The sequence below is a fragment of the Camelus bactrianus genome, chromosome 3 (genome assembly GCF_048773025.1).
Source record: "Camelus bactrianus isolate YW-2024 breed Bactrian camel chromosome 3, ASM4877302v1, whole genome shotgun sequence".
Classification (NCBI taxonomy): Eukaryota; Metazoa; Chordata; class Mammalia; order Artiodactyla; family Camelidae; genus Camelus; species Camelus bactrianus.
In genome coordinates this window covers 137,163,673-137,185,772 of record NC_133541.1, presented here as the reverse complement: position 1 = coordinate 137,185,772, position 22,100 = coordinate 137,163,673, and the positions used below count along the sequence as shown (strand labels likewise).

The 22,100-nt window shown below is 42.0% G+C and overlaps 1 long non-coding RNA gene across 3 annotated transcripts in view; it reads left to right on the top strand.

Annotated features, from left to right (window-relative positions):
• The first annotated feature begins 2,046 nt into the window (after window positions 1-2,046).
• LOC141577152 (uncharacterized) overlaps window positions 2,047-22,100 on the top strand; it is an 89,729-nt gene continuing 69,675 nt past the window's right edge. For 2 of the 3 annotated variants that reach the window (XR_012505792.1, XR_012505793.1), the window contains exons 1-4: window positions 2,047-3,051; window positions 3,606-3,745; window positions 5,536-5,760; window positions 12,437-12,560. This is a non-coding gene — a long non-coding RNA (uncharacterized LOC141577152). The remainder of the gene's footprint in view (window positions 3,052-3,605; window positions 3,746-5,535; window positions 5,761-12,436; window positions 12,561-22,100) is intronic. The other variant, XR_012505791.1, reaches the window with a different exon arrangement.

The following is a 22,100-nucleotide window of genomic DNA, read 5'->3' as shown; positions in this document are numbered from 1 at the left end:
GGTTAACTCACATTTGCTGAACTCCTGCTTTCATGCTGAGGGCAGTTTCTTCTTCCTGTAATAAAATTTAGCAATTTGCATTTACTATGGGAAAGTACTGGCCCGAGGTGCTCTCGTTCTTAACAGTTTTAATAACAATTCACCCATTAAAATGTACAGTGGTTTTTACTCTATGCCCAGAATTGTGCATCCCATTCAATCTTAGAACATTTTCATCCCCCCAACAGGAAGCTCCTTACGCATAAGCAGACATCCCCATCTTCCCCAACCTCCCACAGCCCCAGGGAGCCACTTTTCTCTCTCTGTGGGTTTGCCTCTGCTGGAAATTTCATGTAAATCGAGTTACTTCATGTAAGTGGAAGCATCTATTGTGACTGACTTCTTTCACACTGAGTAACGTTTTCAATATTTGTCCACGTTGTGGCCTGGGTCAGTACTCAATGCTTTGCTATTGCTGAATAATATTCCTCTGTATGGCTGGGCCCCTCTGTTTACCCATTCATCACGTGATAGGCATTTGTGTTGTTTCTGCTTTTTGGCTGTGATGAGTAATGGCTCCGTGAATATTCCTGTAGGAGTTTTTATGTGAACATTTGTTTTCAGTTCTCTTACGTGTGTGCCCAGGAAGCAAAATTGCCTGGTTATTCAGAAACCAAATGTTCAACTCTCTAAGGACCTGCCAGGCGTTTTTCCAAAGTGGCCAGGCTGTGTTACATCCTCACCAGCAACGGCTGCGTCCTCTGCATCTTCTGTGTCCTCATTAGTGCTTTTTACTCTTTTTTTGATTATAACCTATTGTAGTGAGTGTGAAGCGGTTTCTCCTAGTGGTTTTGACTTGATTTCCCTTACAGCTAATGATATTGAACATCGTTTCGTTGTGCTTATTGGTCATTTGTATATTTTCCTTGATAAATGTTTTTCAGATCCTCTATTCATTTTTTAATTGAGTTGCCTTTTTATTGTTGAGTTGTAGGAGGTTCTTTTTGTTTTTGTTTTGTTGTTTTTTTTTTTTTTTGGTAGATACAAATTCCTTATCAGATAAATGATTTGAAAAAATTTCTGCTGTGTGTTGTTTTTTCACTTTCTGGATGGTGTCCTTTGAAGCAAAGTTTTTAAAATTTGATGAACTCCAATTTATCTCTGTTTTCTTTTTCCTTGTCCTTTTGGGGTAATATTTAATATCTGAGGTATTTTATTTAAACTTTTATATATAAAATAACTTAATTATTAGGACCGTTCTAGGAGACGGGTGCTGTTGTTGTCCCCAGTCTATGGATAGGAGACTGGGTTGCAGAAAATTTCACTGATTTATCAGTGTCAAAGCTACCCAGTGCTGTGGGAGTTCAGACCCTCATGTTTGTCCCCAGCATCTGTGCTCTTCACCACCATGCTCCACTCCTTCCTGGAATCGTTAATGAAAAAGTCTTTACTTTTTTGATTTCTTGTTAGTTTTTGTTTTTCTCATTGGGGCCTCATCTCCTCATTTTCCTTAAAGAGATCAGTGTAGGTTTATTTTAGGTCTCATGTAGGCAGAAGCATTTTTATCAGTTAACTTTTTATTACTCACTCCCCAGTGATGGCTGTTGCTAATTGACCTAATGAAGTCTTGCTTTAGTCTTTCCTTCTCATGACACTAACAACAGAGTCATGACTTACAGAATGCTTAAAGAAGAAAGTACTTGATTGATTTTATTTTGCTACCCAATCAAACCAATCAAATAAAAACCCCAGAGTTGACACAGACGGTAAGCCCTCCAGAATAGGGTCACTGTCTTCCTTGTGTTTCATTTGTTTGGTCACAGTGTCTGGATAGTGCCTTGCTGTCCAGCAGTTTTGTTAGGATACAGTGTTCGTGAATCATTGTAAGGACAGAATTTTGACAACAGACTGTGCTGTTCATTTCACGAGGGAAAATTTAATATAGAAATACTGCTCAGATCTATTTTAAAATTAAGCTTGGAATTTTGAGAAGAGTTCAAGAAACCATACAAAGATCTTTTTCACTAATTTTAGATCTATCTTAGACACATTATGGTTACATAGCAGAGTACCTTATCAAGTAGATTTGACAAGAGGTGTGTATTATTGATTATTTGTTTTAGTTGAAATATTCTACCTGGGATAAAATATTCAGTGCCCATAAATGAACAAATATGTTTGTATTTCTATGCAACATGGGAGCAGACTTCATATGTTTCTATATAATATATATGACTGTGTGTTTTAATCTGTCTTTCAGTGTTTTTATAGTTTTTCAGCAATGTTGTAACTTTAGAATTCTTCTAAGAAAATCACCCCAGATTCTAGTGCAGTTTGTACTGTGTATCCTGTCTTATGCATGGGATTCCACTGTCCCCACAGGGAGGAATTTCCTCTTATATTGAGTTAGTATCAGAGTTAAAGGAACTGTGATTTCTAGGCCTTTGCTCTCCATGTGTTTGCAGTTGGCTGTCAATCGCGATTTTCCCTTTCTTGAGTTTTCATTGTTCAATTAGAATTTTTGAAAATAACTATTAATATGTTGCATCGATCTCCCTAGAAACTTGATGTGTTTGTGCTTTTCAGTTTTCAATTTATGAAAAATGTAAATACACACTTGTTTTTAAGTAGTCTTTTTTCACTAGATATTTGGTTACCTCTTTATAGTTAAAATATTTTTTTCCCAATGTATGAATCGGTGTGCATGTTTTAAAAGATACCTTACTTTTTATTTTTCTTATTGTAACAGTTATATTCATTGTAGAGAATTTAGAAAATACGGATAAACACATTAATAACTTAAAATGGCCTCTAATCTCACCTAGACATACAGTTGTAAGGTTTGAAATTGAGAATTACAAGTCCTCTCACATTGTTCTTCTTTTTCAAGTACGTTTTGGTTACTGAGACCCTCGAATTCCCATATGAATTGTAGCAGCAGCTAGTCAGTTTCTGCAGAGGAGACCGCAGGGATTGTGATCGAGACCACGTTGAATATACGGATCGTTCTGGGGAGCACTGCCATTCCAAAAGCGCTGTCTTCTGATCCAGCAATGTGCGTGGTTTGTCCAGGTATTTAGGTATTGTTTAATTTTTTTTTAACAATGCTTTGAGTTTACAGAGTTATTATACTTTTTTTTTTTTTTTTGCCTTTATACTGAGGACAATTGTGCCAGGTACCGGGATCAGAAGTGTATTTGAGCCCCGCCACTTGCTGCCACCATGGTCACTGCACTCTTTCTTCACCCGCTCTACAATCTTGCACAGAATAGGACCTCAGTAACTCTCTCTCTCGAATGATTATATGCTTGTTGGATGATGCTTGAGAGTCCGTGTGATGATTTTTTTCCCCAGCCTTTCCCCACTTCTTTACTATGCCCTTTCTCTTCCTTTCCTCCAGCCTGGGTTTCAGTTTACCTGTGGCATTGATTTTTCTTGTCTGTAGACACTTCCTTTCACTGGTTCACGATAATTTTACCTGTGGGCTGTGGAAACTTGCTAGATGTCAAGAAAGAGCCAATCCATTGCATGCTAGTATTTTTAAAGTGCATTATTGTTTTATCGATTGAAATTAAATCAGGGTGACCCCCTGAGCCCTCCTGTGAGCTGTTTTTGCCATCCTACAGGTGATAATGCTCTGGCTGCTGAATGTGCCCTTTCCCCAGACTTGGTTTTGGAGTTAAGTCACCATCAGTGGAGCCCTCTCTTTAAAAGATGAAGAAAACATTTGCTCCTTCTCCCTGGTTGGGGACTTGGATGAGATGAGGTAACAGATAAAGAATGGAGCCCCACCTCATTCTAACACCCGCTCGTTCCGTTCCTTTCTCCACGGAAAAAGAGTACAATTCAACACTATAAAGATTGATTGTGAGCAAATGAGATAGACAGGACAACCGATCATTTATTAAATATACTTTCATGCCAGAAACAAATGTATTATTCACACAAAAAGCACACAAAGCACGGTAGTACCGTGATTACCAACGTGGGTCCGAGTTCGAGTCCTGCTCTGGAGTGACCAGTCCTGTGAGATGGAGAACTGGTAGGTCGGCTTAGCCTCTCCCGGGCTTGTTTTCTGTCCTGCAGAGATGGGGCTCGCTAGGCGTCCCTCCCCCATAGAGATGCTGTAGGGTGCAAATGATGCGCATGGGCAGCCCGAGCATAGCTGCTCATTCCTCGTAAGTGAAGGAGAGCATAGCTTTTGTGGTGAAGGCTTTATAACAGCCCCGTGTGGACTTTCAGTGCTCCGAAGGAATGCCTTGTGGTTTGGAGATGGGATTCTCATTTCTGTAAATACCCAAGGATTGTGTAATTGGGCCCTGCTGATTTGAATCTATTCTTTAGAAAGTACATATTGTAGATATATTTTTCAAGCATGCATGCTTTTTTCTTTTATCATTTATTGTTCTACCCTCTCTCTTGGTGGGACTTTTCATGGAATCCAGGAAACAGCCCTAAGCCACCTGCCTCTTCACACGTCTCCGTGGCGGTTTTCTTCCCTGACTAGAAGAGGGTTCTGCATAGGGAATTTTCTTTGTTCCCCTTTTCTTGGAGTCTCTCTGTCTGTCTGCCCACCTCTCACCTGTCCAACTGTCCATTTCTCTACCCACTCATTCTTCTGACTTGTTCCAAATAGCATTTCAGGCAGCTTACAGAAGAACAGATACCAAATAAACAGGTGAGATAATGGGACCAAGTTCAGACAGTGAGGCTAGGAGGCGAGCCTGTGTGAGGGTGGCAGGCATGAGAGACACGCGTCTGCCCTGTGACTTATAAGATCAACAGCAAGAGTGTGCCTGAGGCTCCCAGCAGACACAGGTTAACAGGGTTTGTGGGAGATGCTCACTGGCTGTGAAATAAATAAGTGGCTGAGGAGAAGCCCAGCCTTTCCAGCTACTAAGGCTTAGGAGAATATTTTGAGTGTCTTCAACATCAGAGTATTTCATCTTTTCTTTTGTCAGAGTTCTACAGATAGATGGTTACATTCTGTACCTGGAAATTTCTACAAAATTTCTTCCCACTTGAGTCCCATGACTCGGGAATGGGGTGGTTCTGCTCATTGACTGGGGTTGGCCAGAAACCAAAAATGACAGCTTCAAAGGAGCCTGGGATTTGTCAGTTATGTTTTGTCAGTACTGTAGAGTTCAAAAAATGCTTTCACAGTATCTCTCCATCTGAGGCGGCAGCGTGCTCTCTTACCAGCATCAGGAGCTCAGGGCCATGGGATGGTGGGGGCTGACTGCTTTGCCGTCAAGACAGCTGAGCTAGTCACTGCAGGTTTGATTCTTTTACGTAAGGCCTTTCATGTTCTTTACTTGAATGTTTCAACAGGGAGTTAATTAACTGAGTTAATTAACATTTAATAAATATGATTCTTTGTTGAAAAGACAGTTATAGACAGAATATAAGCTCTGAAGCCTTTAAAAACGGTTTCATTACTGAAATTTCAGTAGGGGAGATACACAGTTTATCTTATTTATGCCTGTCTTTTAAAGTAACAAAGAAACAAGACAGAAAAGGCAGAGGATTGTTTCTGTTCTTCCTTTCTGCTTGCAGGTGCCCTCACCTCCAGTAGCATCCATCCAGACACCGGAACTGACACTGGCCGTGCTCCGAACTGCCTCAGCCCTGAAGACACAACTGACAAATAGAAGGGGACCACACCCTGTTACAGCAGGTGCTCTCACTTTGTGGATCCTTATGTAACTGAGCGGTGTTAATCAGGATTGCCCGTTCTACATTGTGTGGCGCTGCTGCGGTGTCTCCTAGTTACTTGTTTCTGTAAGTATTCATGTATTATTCCCCACTGAGTGGTACTACACGTCTAAAAATGCTTTTTTCAGATGAAAAATAATGTGCATTTAATATAATATGTCTGAAAAAAGGGGCAAAAGATTCTATCCTGGTCCCTCTACTCAGAGATAATAATTAACAATTTAACATTTATTTTCTGTTCTTTTCGTTAGTGTGTATCATCTCTGTCATAAAAACCAGTGAGCACTCTGTCCCTGTTTACTGTTCGGAGACCTCCATTTTCCATTCGGCTTATTACATGTTTTTCTACAATATTCTATCTCCCCTGGCATGAGTTTTAAAGACCAGTGTAGCATTCTGTCTTATGGAGGCATGGTCCATTTTACTTCGGACTTAAATAAACTTTTAAATTCCAAGTGTACTTAACTGAAATACTGAAAAGAGAACTGTGGTGGTACAGGAAGGCCCCTAACTCCCTTCTCATTATTTCCTGAGAGTAAAAGCTGTTGAAAATTTGGTATATATATTTCATGACCTTTATGCCTATGAGATACATATATATACACATATGAGAAATCAATATATAGGTGTGTGTATATATGCTTTATTTAAAAATGAGACCATACTATATGTTTTTCTGCAGCTCGCTTTATTCACTCAGGGGTATATCATGGACGTCCTCCCACTCCAGACTCACCCGGCCCTTTCAGATAGATTGGAGGGGTCTCCTGATGTGCGGGTGTCGTCTCTTGTCCACGGAAACATTTGGTGGGAGACTGCTGTGGACAAGGCCCTGGACCACGGCGAAACGCCGGCTCCCTCAGCGCCCGCAGCTCGCCTTGATTTACCGCATCATTGTCTTGATGGTGGACAGTTAAGTTTTCTCCATTTTCCACTGTCAGAAAGAATGTTTGAGTTGCATCCTTCTTGTACAGAACTTCCTGTGATCTTGTATGTGTATTCCTTTAGTTAAGGCTTCTGGAAATTTAGTCCCTGGATGTGACATTTACATTCATCACAGACTCCTTTCAAGTGACTAGAAATTCCTTCTCCATTGGGGAATGAAAAAATGCACAATTACTTATGTAACCAATTCTCTATCGCTGGATATGATTTCACTTCAGTTTTTCTTCCCACCTTTGTAAACAGTGCTGTGTAAATGCCCTGATGGGTACATCTTTTTGGACTGATTTTTTTTTTCCTAAAGGAAACGATTCCTAGAAATGGAGTTGAGTCAGTGTGTATGTACGTTTTTCAGAGCTTACAAATCCATTGATATGTCATCCTCTGAAAAAGTCGCTCATGATTTGTTCTCCCACAGATTGACACTAGCTAGATTATCTTAAAAATATTTGCCAATATGATAAGCAAAAGTGCTTTTTCATTGTTTTTTTTGCATTTGATGACCAGTGACGTTTTGAGCATTTTTCACTCATTAGTCATTTGACTTTTTTAAAATGAATGATTCCTTTTGTCCTTTGCCCACATTTAAGTGAGGGAGCTTCTTGTTGCTTTGTGACAGCTTTTTGTATGTTATGAAAATTAACTTCGTGAATTCATCAACATGTATCACAGAGCTTTTTCTTGTCATTTCTTTCCTTTCATTTTGTTCAGGAAGTTTTCTGATTTTTGTTGTGGCTCAAACTATTCTTAGGATAGTAAATGTCTTCCTTATGGGTTTTATCTTTGACATTATTCTTAGAAATACTCTCTTATAATGGAATAAATCTCTTCTGTAGGTATTTTTTAATCTCTAAGATGGAGATTATAATAGTACATGTTATAGTGAGGAGAAGTTGAGTTAATAAGAGCAAAGAGTTGTATTTGCTGTTACTAGTACTTTTTAATATTTACATCGCTATCTGCAATTTATCTTGTGGTCATTATGACAGGAGTAGAATTTATTCTTTCCAGGTGATTCTCTGTCCCAGGACAATTATCGAATTCATAATTTTCTCTTTGATTTGAAATCCCACCTGTACAAAATACTTACATACACTAGAGTCTTTTTTGAGCTCATGGTTCCCTTCTGTCAATCTCCTTTCCTTACTCCAGCACCATATCTTACATGTTGTAAAAATTTATTTAATAACTGGCAGTCTGATTTTTTTTGATTCTTTTCTTCCATCCCAAATTTTCTTGTCAAGTATTATGACTTTATTATTCCTGAAGAATTCCAAAATATTTTGTTCAAGTTAAAAAAAATCAGATTGGAATTTTCATGGGATTTTTTAGTAAGTTTTGAATTATTCTTAGGAGAACTTACATCTTTACAAAACTGCTTTTCTCCATGCAATATGTTTATGTCTCTACATTCATACCTCTTACTTTAACCCTCAGTACAGTCCTGAAGTTTCTCCATTTAGAATATGGGCATTATTTTTGAATTTATTCCAGATTATTGTTTATGTTTTTGTTAATTTTGTAAGTGAGAATTTTTTGGTATTATATTTTTAAATGTTTAAAACTGACATTTAGAAAGGAAGATTTGGTTTGTCAATACTCACTTTGTAACTTGTCATTTAAAATTGTAAGTATTAAGTACTTGTTCCAGAATCCTTTCTTTTCTGTTTTTTAAAATTTGTTTCCAAGATTCTCAAAATGTTCATAGCTAAGTAGTATAGGTGGGGACACAGATGGAGAGAGGAAGTGTGGCTCACGAACAAACTGTGAGCAATTTCATGGCTGCCTTTAGGCTGGAGAAGCCACAGAAGAGCCCAGGTTAGACCAAGGGTGGCTTTGTATGCACTTGAAAGCCAGCTTTCCTGCCTGTATGGTGAAGCCTGGTGGGCGTGGCAGGTAGATGATCAAGGTCTGATCAAGGTCATTGGCTGCACAGAGCACTGTGTCTGTGAGAACTGGAGACCATTACCATGGGAAATGCTTGGCGCCAGGAACACTGCAGGGGAGCTGGGGAGCCTGTGTGTTAAGGATTTTCCAGCCCTGGGAGTGGGAAGATGAGACTCTGCATTCAGATCTGAGTTTGAATTCATCCTCTCTTGTTTACTGGTCCTCTGACTTTTGTTAAGTTATCTACCCGCTTTGAACTCCTGTTTTCTTGTCTCTCAAAACAGGAGTATTACAGCCTGCTGCTAGAGTGTTTGATCAGGGTAAATGATTTGTGTCTATAAGATGCCACGTACAGTCACAATCTCAGTGAGAAATGGGCTGTCGCCTCTTCTTCTGCAACTCAGTGCTCGATAAGACATCGGGGGAAAGCCAGTCCCTAATTTGTATGTGATGCAATGAGGAACAAAATTAACGTCTTGCCTTTCCCTAGCAGGATTCTTATTTCTTTGCTTCATTTACCTCTTTCCTCCTTTACTCTCCCCTTTCACCTCCTCCACCAAAAGAGACTGAGTCTGTCTCAGAACACTACATTCAAATTACTTTAAATGTTGGCTCATCCCCATGAAATTACAGTGAAATTAAAAATAATCTGTACACGTCCCAGACATGATTATATTTGATTTACACACACACACACACACACACACACACACACACACACACACACACACAATCAGGCTACCTCCCATTTGCTGAGGGAGAAGGACCAGTTTTTCTGAGTTTTCATTCACTGAGCGTGAGAGCAAAGTCTCTTAAGCAGAAATTCGCCTGGCTTCTTGCATGGTTTTTTAAATTGGATTTCTGCTTTGTGTCCACAGAAATAGACTCCTATTAGAAGAGGGGAAGTGGAGACATAGATATTCTGCTGAGATATTGGTGTCATCATATTTGAGTTGGAAAGGACTTACGACAGCATAGAGTCGTACATTTTTATGGGTGAGAATCCATGATAGTGTAACTTGGACAAGAACCCGGGTCTTCTGTCTTCATGTCCACGCGGATGAAGAGGCAACTGGGTGGGGGATGGCAGGGATCCTTACTTGAGTTCCGGGGTCTTGCTAGTTTCCATTGTTCAGCTGCCTTTAGTTTATGTCCATGTGGCCTCTCATGGGAAGGTCACTCTATCCTGATAGATTGAGTTTCTAATCAGCAAAGAGGTCTGGACCCACTCATGTTTCCCAGAGATTTTCTGCTGACCTGCTGACAGTTTATATACATGAGATCTTAGAAACTGCTGGATATAAAATCCTTATTGTTATCATTTGCCCTCGAGTTCCACAGGAATGGGGTGCTGTCTCAGGCTGTCTAAGGCCAGCTCTGAAAAAAGATAGGGTGATAGGCTGTGCAGCTGGACACTCCCCAGTCGAATGGGATTTCCACCTTAGTTTTTAGAATCAGGCAGATGAGTTCAAATCTTACCTTTACCAGTTATTAGCTTTGTGACCTTGAGGAAGAAACTTTACTTTTTTGGGGACAAATTTTCTTTATCCGTAAATAAGTTCAGTATTTATTTTAGGGTTTTTGTTTTAGAATTGAATGAGCTAATTCCCTCATTTATTCCTAAAATACTGATCACATGGTTCTATGCTGGTGACCTAGTGGTTGATTACTAAGGGACTCAGTAGTGAGAATGTGGGTGAGGCTCCCTGGATAATAGAGCTTATATTCCATGATATGCTTGTAAAAGACTGGATTGCAGTGGATTTTTAGTAAATGTCCATTCTTTTCCTAATCCCCATTGATTGTGTATATATCTTTATACTAATATATGAACAATTTTTTATTGCAATATAAGTCTTTTTGTAGTATTTAAAGTATGTAGCTATAACAAAAATACGTGAAATAAAATGATTTGACTTTTATTTTCTTTTCAATAAACAAAACAAAATAAAATAGAAAAGAAAAGAAAAAGTTTTGAAGGAGTAGAAATAATTTTATTTCCGTGTAATCGACTCCCTATGTTAGGTTTTTCGGTTGTGTTCTTAAACAGCATATAAAATTGACAGGTTTTGACTTCAGTGTTGATAGCTGGGTGAGTATAGTTTCTTTTTGTGGTTGTCTTTGATGAATTATTTGCACTAGATCATAAATAATGTGCATGTTACATATTGGAAACGAGGAAAGAGTGGAGACATACTACCTCCAATGCAGTCATTTTGTTACCGAGTCCAAACTCATTCTGCTCACCAAATGACAGGCCAATAAACTGGGAGATGAGGTGTTGGAGCAAGGAATAGTGACTTTATTTGCAAAGCTGGCAGACCCAGAAGATGGCAGACTGATGTCCTGAAGAACCATCTTCCCCAAGTCAGAATTGAGTCTCCTTTTATACTAAAAAGGGGTGGGGCTGCAGTTGGTTGTTGGAAACTTCTTGTTGTATGAATTGCTTGTCCTTTGAATCCGCTGTTCTTGCAGCTGTCCATGTGGATCAAATCATGTTGCCATTGTAATACCTCCAAAAGTAAAACAAAGTTATTCTCTATTTTGCAACTTGCCATCTCTACATAAGTGCAGATTAGTTAGCATCCTTCAAGATCACGGCCAGGAGAAGAGGCTGTCCTGGATATTTCAGTCTAAAGGCAACTTTCTTTTACAAATGGTGCAGAGATAGCAAGTCTGAGCCTAGAAAACAGGGCACAGGTTTAAAGCCAAAGGAACAGACCTAACATGGGGTCAAAATTGTTCTTTTCTCTTACAATTCCCTTTTCTGCTTCATAGATAATTTTAGTAAGAAACATGAGCAATTTTGTATTTTTGCTTCTTAATAACCGATAAGTGGGCCAACTATATTTTTGTGAGCAGGGATGCTGTGCGGGCATAGGGGTCACAGCAAACTCTTGTTGGGGGTGGCCGACCCTGGAACATGTCTGATGCCCCGTGAGTGTTGGTGAGGGTCCCCTAGCCAGCGGCTCTCTTCAGGAGGCAGCATATGGGCATTGATATCTGGAGACCTCATTTTCGGCTGCAGGAAATTTTTTAGATACTGCGATTGAAAAATCACTCCAGCTGGGGATAATTAGGGAAAAAAGGAAAAGTAAAAGGGTTTGGAGTAGAGTAGAAGAGAAGGACATCAGATCACGGAGCCTGAGTGCTTGGCAGCGGGGCTTCGGGGGAGAGGGGAGCAGACGTGGGGAGGGGCCTGGCACCGGAACCAGCTCCTGCACCTGTCAACATGCCCAAGCCACATAGCTTTTAATTGGGCCACCTCTCTGGGCTGGATGTCACCCTGTGCAGAACCTTGAGAATCGAAGGTAAGGGGTGGGCAGCACTCACCTAGGGGTCACTGTAGATTTCGGTCAAGTCCACAGTGCCTTTTCTGTTCATGTGTCTTCACTTGTCCTTTATCTCAGGATCTGAGGAGGAGGAGAAAAGAACTCAGATAGAGATCCAGGAAGATATCCGACTGTGTTAAGAGAGGACAGACACAGTGACACGGGGAGCGAGGACACTTGCAGCAAAGTAAAATGACTTCACAACTATTGCTTCAGAGCTGCAGGTGTGAGAGAGCCTAAGCCTGTTTCAGAGTGCAGGGGACAAGCGGAAAGGAATGGCAAAATTTCCACTGAAAATTGAAATTTTGTTAAATAGCCTGCTACTGTTGCTTGTATCACTTGAATGAATGCAGGCATATTTCTGTGGGCATTTATAGGTTCACTCAACCCCACCAGCCCCTCTTGCCCCCATCGGGGATGGGATTTCTCAAGCACAGTGCACCTCCTGCTTCGGTGGGCCACGCTTCGGGTCCTCGCCTGGGGCCGGGCTGCTGCAAGGCACTGAGTCCCTGAGGCACGGCCTGTGATACACGACAGGAACATCTCTGCTATCGACTGAGGGCCTCCTTTTCCCCCTGCAGTGTAAGAATTCCGGTGACTGAGTTAGAAGCATGCTTCCAAGCTGTCCGTGTCCTCGGCATCCAGAAGCGGAGCCTGGAAGCTTCCGAATTTCTCCAGAATGCAGTCTACATTCACCTTCGGCAGGTGAGTGTATGTCCTTACACAAGTGGAGGAATTACTGCAGTTTTCCTGGAACTTACTCACCACTAGTCCATCTGATTTTTCTGTGCTAGGACTCAGTATGGCCTGCTAAAAAATCTGGAGTCAGATTTTGAAACCCTGATGAAGAGGATTATTTATTTTATTTCACTATATGATAATCTTTTACTTTCAAAATTCAGAATTTTTGGTTCTTTCAGGCATTTTTGGGGGGGTTGGCAAAACAAATTTGCTCTTACCGTCTTTGCGACCTGTTGCTTTGTGCCTCTCACCTGTCTTCTGTCACTTGTGAGGCAGTTCCATTTGTGACCCTGTCCGTGTTGTTCATGTTATACAACATAAAGTCTGTAAAAGTACAGTCCCTTTTACTCCGAAGACATTCCACAAATAACTCCTTAAATCTGGGTGTTGTTTTAAGAAGACAGAATCATTAGAACATGTAATTGCAGGTTGCTAGTGCAAAATCCCCAGATCAATAGTCTAGCTCAACATCTAAAATCTTTCTAATCTACCTTGGATTTGTATGGATAAGTGAAGCAATTTGCTAAGAATTGAACACCAGGGTTAGAATACAGGATGGTGTAGCTCAGCAGGTCCTCCTGAGCCAGCGCTGTGCCAGAGGGCGGGGCCGAGGGAGAGGGCGGGGCTTAGGGAAAGAGGAGGGCCAAGGAGGAGGGGGGTCCTGCCCTCCCTGAGCTGACAGTTTCATGGCAAACACCTTCACCATGTGAAGAACTTGGAGTTTCTTCTAAGAACACTAGGTTTGAAAAGAGTCATAAAAGAACGGGAGTGACAAAATCCAATTTGTGTCAAGTAGGGGAGAGCAGCTGGAAGGCCACTTGGGAGACTCGTGAGTCCAGGTGGGCAGTGTTGGTGGCTTCTACCTGAGCGGTGGGACAGTCAGTGGGACAGTCACCGGGAAAAAACGAACAGATTTTAGGCATGTTTAGATGGTAAAAAGGAAAGGATGAATGATGTCTGTGAAGGTAGGATGGAGTAAGGCCCAGGTTTCTGGGTGGATTAATGAGGTAAATGATGGTCCTGCTGTGCTCTGAGCAGGGAAAGCTGCAGAGGGAGCTTTGGGGGAACCCTGATGAGTTCAGCTGTGGATAAAGTGAAAGGCTGTTAAATGTGTGGTCTGGGAGCTCAGGTGAGAGCCAGTAGCGAGTAGGGGGAGGGGAGAGAGACGTTCAAATCATTTTGTCTTGTGAGCATACAAATAATTATGAGTAATGATACACTTACGCCTCTATATTCTGGATTTAACACCCATTAACATTTTGTTATATTGACTGCAGAGGTTCCTAATATTTTTTAATAGAAATAAAATAAATAGAAACAAAATAGTGGAGTTAATAAACATCTTAGAGTTGATGTGTGTCCTTCTATGTATTTTGATACCTCATCTGTTTATAAACATAATCTAAAAAAAGTTAACTAGTTTAGCATAAGTGTTAAACAGAGGGACGTGACACACAGTTTTGGGGCTTGAAGCTGATCTTCTCGGGCAAATTATGTAGCCTCTCTGTACCTTTGTTCCATTTTCTGTGACTGCCCCCGGGCCCCTCATCACAGATGATTTCCTAGACTAGATGATGGGAGGGAGGCTGCTGAAGGGAGTAAGAAGTGGCAACTGCTAGGGACACTTAAGAGAGAGACAAAAAGAGATTGAAGTCAATAAACTCAGTACAAACAAATACTCTCAAAAGAGAAAGAATCCTGCAGTGTTTTGAGCCACTTAGCATAAGGGAAACAAAATCACGTGGACCCAAAACTCTTGAGCATGTGAGTATTGTGGGTGGGAATGTCTCATCAGAAAAGGGTTGAGAAAAGGTCTTTTGGTTTCCCTTGACGTTTCCATTAAGGATGGGGAGCAGAAGTGAAAACCCTCAGCTTCAGTGGAAGCTGCTGTTTTGTGTGAAACTGACCAAACTTTGGAGACCAGTCATCAGCGGTGCTGGCAAATGAAGAGATTTCGGGATTGGGTGGGGCACTTGCTGTGACTTCCAGGTGACCTACTGGCTGGGGGCTGTGAGGCGGGCAGTAGGTTTGCAGGGAGACCCGGGCATAATCCCTGGCTCTGAGGCTGCTGCTCTGACTAGCAGACCTGGGCACAGGCAGACCTAATGGGGCAGCTCGGGATGTGGCCTGGGACACCTGCCGTGCTGAGGGGGAGAAGAGCGCTTCCCTGAGGGGGTGTCCCTGCGGAGAGTGGAAACGTCCTCCTGCAGGGGAGGAAGAGCCTCTGAGCAGGGTGCTGGTTGCACAGGCAAGACCACCCTGAGCACTGAGGGTTTGGGGAGCCGGAAGTCACACAGTGGCCCGAGCAGCCTTGTTCCTGAGAAACTAGAGGGAGAAGAGGCTGAAAAGTCAGGCTAGGGTCAGACACTGTGGTGGGTTATGAGTGACAGTAAAGGACTGGTCAGGCAGGCACGAGAGAACCCTGTGGGTGTCCCAGCTGGAGCGTCACGCCAGAGGATGGAGCTGAGTTATAGACTTTGCCACTTATTAGCTGTGTGACTTTGAGCAAGTTCACCCCACCTCTCTATATATACATTCATCTGTAAAATGACACAGTGACAAGCTCGTGTCATAAGAAGGCTTAGTTTAGCTCTGATCCTCTGTGTCCAGTCCTGTCAGTGCTGCCCTGCAAGTTTCTGCAGTGGCTGCTCTTACCCTGAGATGGGAGGGCATAGAGGGATTTTGTAGCGCCCGAGGGCAGGAAGGGGTTGCTTTAAAAACAGACATGTAGCCGCCTGCAGCTGCAGGCTTGCAGGCAGTTTGGTTGATGGTCCTGGAGAGGACTTTGGAGGCCTTAGCATCATCATAAGACTTGTTTTCCCTTGGGGGCCGGAATTGCCTATGCAGATTAATGTGGAAAATTTGGGCTTCTGGCAAAGCTGTTTTCAGAGATGGTAATATACATAACATATCGTAGAAAATATAATGCTTTTATTTAATCTGTGGGACTTTGCAGCTGTTGGGAACACCTCTGTTGGCCTGGTTTCCACGGAGGACACTAGGGGTCGGCAGAGGGTGCGGGAGGGCAGGTAGCCTGCAGTGCTGCTGCGGGGTGTTCTCCCGAGTAGAGCACTCTGCTGAGTTGACTCTTCTCTGAGTTTGGTTGCCAGATGAGCAGACAGCAAATTAATGAGTTCTGGTGGGATTGTATAATGACAGAAAGAAAGAGGGACCTGTAGTTTTTCTGGACTAGAACACGCTTTTGGTTCCTGATCCAGTGTGTTCCATTACAGAATTGATGAGTTGTGTCTATTCTGGGACTTGTCGACTGAAAAAAATGTGTAGCCTGAAAGTTTAGAGTTACACTTTATTAGGCGGGAGGACTCGAGGCGGGATGACAGCCTTCAAATCTGTCTGAGGGACTGCTCCCAAGAAGTAGGGGAGGAACTAGGATTATATGGCAGCTTTACAACAAAGACCAGGGAGTTGGAACAATAAAAGATTGCTTGTTATCTAAAGAAATCCAGGCATCTCAAGTTAAAGAATTTAGTGCCTTTGTATGTATCATTTGACCTCACTGGATTCATTCTTTAGACAAGCACCTAGCTATCTAGGGCAATTATCCTGTCTTCTTATTCTCAGTCTGTTCAGAGGGCAGCATTGTGAGGGGCTGTAGAGGCTGGGCTTCAGGTCTGTCCGCACTGGGGGGTGGCGGCAGCCTTGATGACTTGGTTTCAGCATTCTTTGTTTACTGACATGGTTGTAGTATTTTAATTCACATTGTAGTATTTTCATTCACAGACTGATTGTGGATAATCTGGAAACTTGCAAAGGAAACGAGATGGAATTACTGCAGGTACCTTCTACTTTAATAAGCCGTGTGCAAACATAAACATGGAGGAAGCATACATTTGAATTTGGTGGTGTAGGGAAGGGTTTCTGCACATTACAGGAGAACGCAAGTCAGAATATCTCTTCTTTGTTGGCAGGGATGTGGGTCAACCTGTCATTTCTGTAGCGGTTTCTGAGAGCACTTTATGGTAATTAACAAACATTGACAAACGGTGGCACACTTTGCATTTAAGAGCTGACCTGTACAAACGTGTATTGGACAGGTGGATTTCATAGGCAAGTGGTGAGGTGGATTGGAGAGAGGTGTAGCCCAGGCCTGGGCTCAGATTAAGGTTTAAATCGCCATTTCCTCACCAAAGGACCTTGGACTAGAGTGTAACCTCCATTAAACTGTTGGTGAATCTGTGAAATATGCATTATAATATTCGTTTCTTCCTGGGTTTGTTGTAAGTTTTAAACAGTATTATAACACACATGAAACACTTAACAGACACTTAGCAGTGTTCACTGTGTCCTACCGCCCCGCTTAGCGTGTGTTACAGCCGTAAAGGTAGCATGTGCCTGTTGAGGACGTACTGGCAGCCCCTTGAATAGGTTGTGAATTTGGTGATTTCCTTTAATCCTTGAAACTCTACGTGCCATGGGCAGTTATTTTCATGAACAGATGAGGAATCTTAGGGTAAAGAAGACGGTGTAATTTGCCCAAAGTCAGACCATAATTTTGGGTGCAGGGGCCTCTGTTCAGCATGGGCCCCTGGGCTTTCTGCCCTCTCTGTTCAGCACCAGAGCCAGACGTGGAGTCGCCTGTCTCCCAGCCCAGAATATCCGGCAGGCAGCAACACAAACCTGGACCTGTTCTGCTTAAGCAAAAACTCCGGAGGGGAGGCAGGTACTAAAGGGATAAATGTAAAAACAGACGACTGCAAACTGTTATCAGCTCAGAGAAGGAAAGGAACACGCCTCGCCGTGCAGAGCTGGGAGCTTTCCCTTCAGGGCTGCTCTGGGGGCGTTCATTTCAGCTAAACAATCTCCGCTCCTGCACCAAGGCATGAAGGCAGGGTGCATGTAACCAGGCTGACTGTGCCTCGTTGATCATATTCATTCCTAATCCAGTGTCAGCTGTCACGGGCACTTACCTAGTAAACAGATGTCGGCCATAATCATCACGCACTTTGCTTGGTAGTTTTATTGGCCCCACTTTTGAGATGAGGTAATTGAAGCTGGGGAGTTTGCTGCATGCCCGTGATTACCTTGGAAATACCCCTACTGGTCTTTCAACATAGACTGGTGTGGCTGTTACATCCCAGCCCTGTGAATGGCATCGTGTAGCTTCTACCAAGTGGCCCAAATGACTGACATTGATTTTCTTAATCCGTAGGAAATGGTATGTGACAATAAGAGAAAAGGTGGTAAGAAATTCTTTGGAAAACTAGAACAAAATCCAATACTTCCCCAGCTGGGGTAGCGTACCCAGTGTCACTCATCCCACTCACAGCCTGGCACCTCCTCCCTCCCGACTCCGTGTTCAGAAGCCACTCTGAGCCTTCGAAGAACATTTTGCCTCGTGACACTTTTGACTAAGACCTATGACCTCTCTGTCCCTGGTTTACTCTCTCTTCAAGGTCATTTAAATTTTATGCAGGCTCCTCAACTCCGATGTAAGAAAAGACTCTTTAAACTTCTTGATGAAGCTCCTTAATGAAGATCTTGTGAAGGAAACCTAGTCAAAACCTGGGAGGTATGCACACAGTGAGTGCATGCAACCTCAGCACTTTGTGAAGTTCAGAATCAGAGGGGTGGGAGACTCAGGAAAGGCTTTTTAAGGTAGAAAGGGGAAAGTGAAAGGATGCAGGCTGTGTGAGACTGAAACATCTCGGTCCCAGCCAGCAAGGCACCTGCGTTCAGGATGGTGTATGGGGAGTACAGAGTTCTCACAAAGAAAGAAGTGGTGGGATGGGAGGGAGGACAGATAGATTCTTTACTAGGGAAGGAAAAAGTGGGCTGAAAATTTACTGGTTGAATAAGAGGACTGTGACATGATGTGCTTGCATTTTGGAGATAAGGGTTTTGTGGGGACAGGCCTAGGAGAACGCTCTCTGGCTGGGGAGTCAGCACAACAGAGAACCACAGAGAACCGGGCTGACCTCAAGGCCCCTGCTGGGGGAGGGGCTGCCCGCCATTTTGGTCCTGGGGGCTACTTCTGTCCCTTAGCTGGGGCCTCAGAACTCCCTTCACATCCCAGTCCTGTTGATACAAGAAAACATATGTGGGGCATGGGAAGGGCTGTGTCCCAGGCTTTGGTTGAGCCCCTGGAATGTGCCCCACCAGACGTGGGTCCTTGGCTTCATGCAGGAAAGGTTTCAAGAGCAAGCCACTGTTGAGTAAAGGTAGATTTATTCACAGAGACACATTGAAAGGCAGGAGAAATGCCACGAGGTTTGGGGGTTGGGTGCTCAGATTAAAAGTAGGTACACACTCCACAGACAAAGTGTGGGCCTTCTCCGAAGAGGGAGAGAGAGTGATGACCGCGAGGTGGCGCTGTGTTGCTGGTTTTCATGGGCTTGGTTGTTTTATATGCTAATAATTAGAAGGAGCAGCCTAAGGGCAAGGGGCTGGGATTCCCTGGGATTTGGCCATTTCCCACCGTTTGATCTTTTGTGGCTAGCCTTGGGATGGCCATGGTGCCTTGGGGCGTGTTATTCACCATGTTACTATTACAACGGGTGTATAATGAAGCTCAAGATCTGCTAGAAGTAAAATCTCTTCATCCTAAGCCTCAAGGCCTACTGGGGGTTGAATCCTTCACCATTTTGATGTTAATTGCTGTGGCCTTCATTGAATGGCTGTGCTCTGGCCCCTTCCATCCTGTCTCACTGTGTTGACACAGAGAGAGCAAAGGCCGGGCCCCGCCTGTGCTCCTGCATTTAACAGGAAGAGGGGTGGGGTGGGCTGATGATGACTCTGAGTGGTGAGAAGGATGTTTCAGATTTTCCCACGTGGGACATGGGGAAGTGCCAGCAGCCACCGCAGATTTATCTCACGGGCATTATCACTTGTGTCACTCATATTTTTCTATTTTTCTTTCTTTTTTTTTCAATTATTTAATCTAAATTTAACATCAGGTTTTCTTAGGAAAGAAATTTCTCTTTTTCTTTTCATTGGGGCTCTTTTGGGGGGGTAGGTAATTAGGTGTATTTATCTGTTAGAGGAGGCCCTGGCGGTTGAACCCGGGACCCCGTGCACGCTAAGAACACGCTCTACCACTGAGCTCTACCACCCGCCCCATCATCTTTTACTTTTTGCTTTAGCTGCCAAGAATCTTACGGCTGAATTTCTAGTCGGCCTTTAACACTTACCCTGACTTCATGGCATTCGTTTTTATGAGTTTACTTCCCCCTGGTTTCATTTAAGTATTGAATCTCCATTTTCTCTACACTCTAACTTTTGTCTTTTTGTTGTTATGGTTGTTAAGCTGTGTTAAAAATTGTTTAATTCCTCTTTTAGCAGGAGGCTGAAAGTAAATAAATATGTAAACAAACTTATCACACTTAAATGTTTTATACATTCTAAGCTGTTTATTAGTTACTTAAAAACCGAATTGAATACTGAAGTGATAACATTTTAAAATTATTTTTTAACATTTTATAAAAGTATAGCTGATTTACAATATGATATGTTTCAGGTGTACAATAATTGCACAATTTTTATTGTTATGCTCCATTTATAGTTATTGTAAAACATTGGCTATATTCCCTGTGTCGTAAGATACATCCCTGTAGCGTGTTTATGTTACATGTAGCAGTTTGTATAAGAAACTTGGGTAATACAAAGTCTGGGGCGTGGCTCTGTCTAACCCATGTTCCCGGTCAGCCTTCCTGTCAGAGCCCAGGCCCTCACTCCTGTCTGCAGGGGAGCAACTGGAGGCAGCCCTCATCAGCGCTGGCACCACCCTCTGAGTGGCAGTGACAGCAGTGACTGTGTGTGGACGTGTAAATTGTTGTTCCAGGAGCTTTACATGCATTTCTGCATTTAATAATTAAAGCCCTCCTGTGAGGAATCATTTTAGGTTTTTAATGAATAATACATTTTATTTTGATTTTGAGAGTTCAAACTTCCAGAAAATTTACTGGAATAGTACAATAAAGGCTTAGATACAGTTCACCTAAAAGGGCACTGTTTGCCCTTTTGTGTCTGGTTTATTTTAGTATAAACTTTCAAGGTCCATCCATGTTGTATCCTCAGTCAGTACTTTATTCTTTTGGTTTTATAATATCCTTTTTCTTTTTTTTTTCGTTTTTTCTCTATTTAAAAATATTTTCATTGAATTCTAGTCAGTTTATAATGTTGCGTCAGTTTATAATTTTGCATCAGTTTCTTGTGTACAGCACAACACTTCATTTATATAGGAACATACATGTATTCATTTTCATATTCTTTTTCAACATAAGTTACTATAAGTTATTAAATATATTCTCCTGTGCTATACAGTATAAATTTGCTGTTTACTCTATACATATTCAGTATCTGCAAATCTTGAACTCCCAATTTATTTCTTCCCACACCCTCTCCCCTCTGGTAACCATAGTTTGGTTTCTATGTCTGTGTGTCTGTTTCTGTTCTGTAGATAAGTTTATCTTTTTGTTTGTTTGTTTTTTTAGATTCCACATGTGAGCGATCTCATATGGTATTTTTCTTTCTCTTTCTGGCTTACTTCACTTAGAATGACATTCTCCAAGTCCATTCATGTTTCTACAAATGGCATTATTTTATTATTTTTTTATGGCTGAATAGTAGTCTATTGTACAAATATACTACAACCTCTTTATCCAGTCATCTGTCAGTGGACATTTAGGTTGTTTCCATGTCTTGCTATTGTAAATAGTGCTGCTCTGAATATTGGGGTGTAGGTATCTTTTTGAATTACGGTTCCTTCTGCATATATGCCCAGGAGTGGGATTGCTGGGTCATATGGGAGGTCAATGTTTTGTCTTTTGAGGAACCTCTGTACTGTTTTCCACAATGGCTCCACCAAACTGCAACCACAGTGTAGGAGGGTTCCCTATTCTCCACAGCCTCTCCAGCATTTATTGTTTGTGAACTTCTGAATGATGCCTATTCTGACTGGTGAGATGTGATATTTGATTGCAGTTTTGATTTGCATTTCTCTGATAATGATATTGAGCATTTTTTCATGTGCCTATTGGCCATTTGTATGTCTTCATTGGAGAAAAGCTTCTTTAGGCCTTCTGCCCATTTTTGAATTGAATTGTTTGTTTTTCTTTCTTATCAAGTGTAAAAGGTGTTATATATTCTGGGAATTAAGCCCTTGTCAGTCTCATTTATTGCAACTATTTTCTCCCATTCCATAGGTTTTCTTTTAGTTTTGCTTACTGTTTCCTTTGCTGTGCAAAACCTTGTAAGTTTAATTACATCCCACTTGTATATTTTTGCTTGTATTTCTATTGCTTGAGTAGACTGCTCTAGGAGAACATTGCTGAGATGTATGTCAGATATTTTGCCTATGTTTTCTTCTAAGAGGTTTATAGTGTCTTGTCTACATGTTTAAGTCTTTAAGCCATTTTGAATTTATTTTTGTGTATGCTGTGAGGGAGTAGTCTAACTTCATTCATTTACATGCAGCTGTCCAGTTATCCCTACACCATTTGCTGAAGAGGCTGTCTTTACTCCATTGTATGTTCTCACCTCATTTGT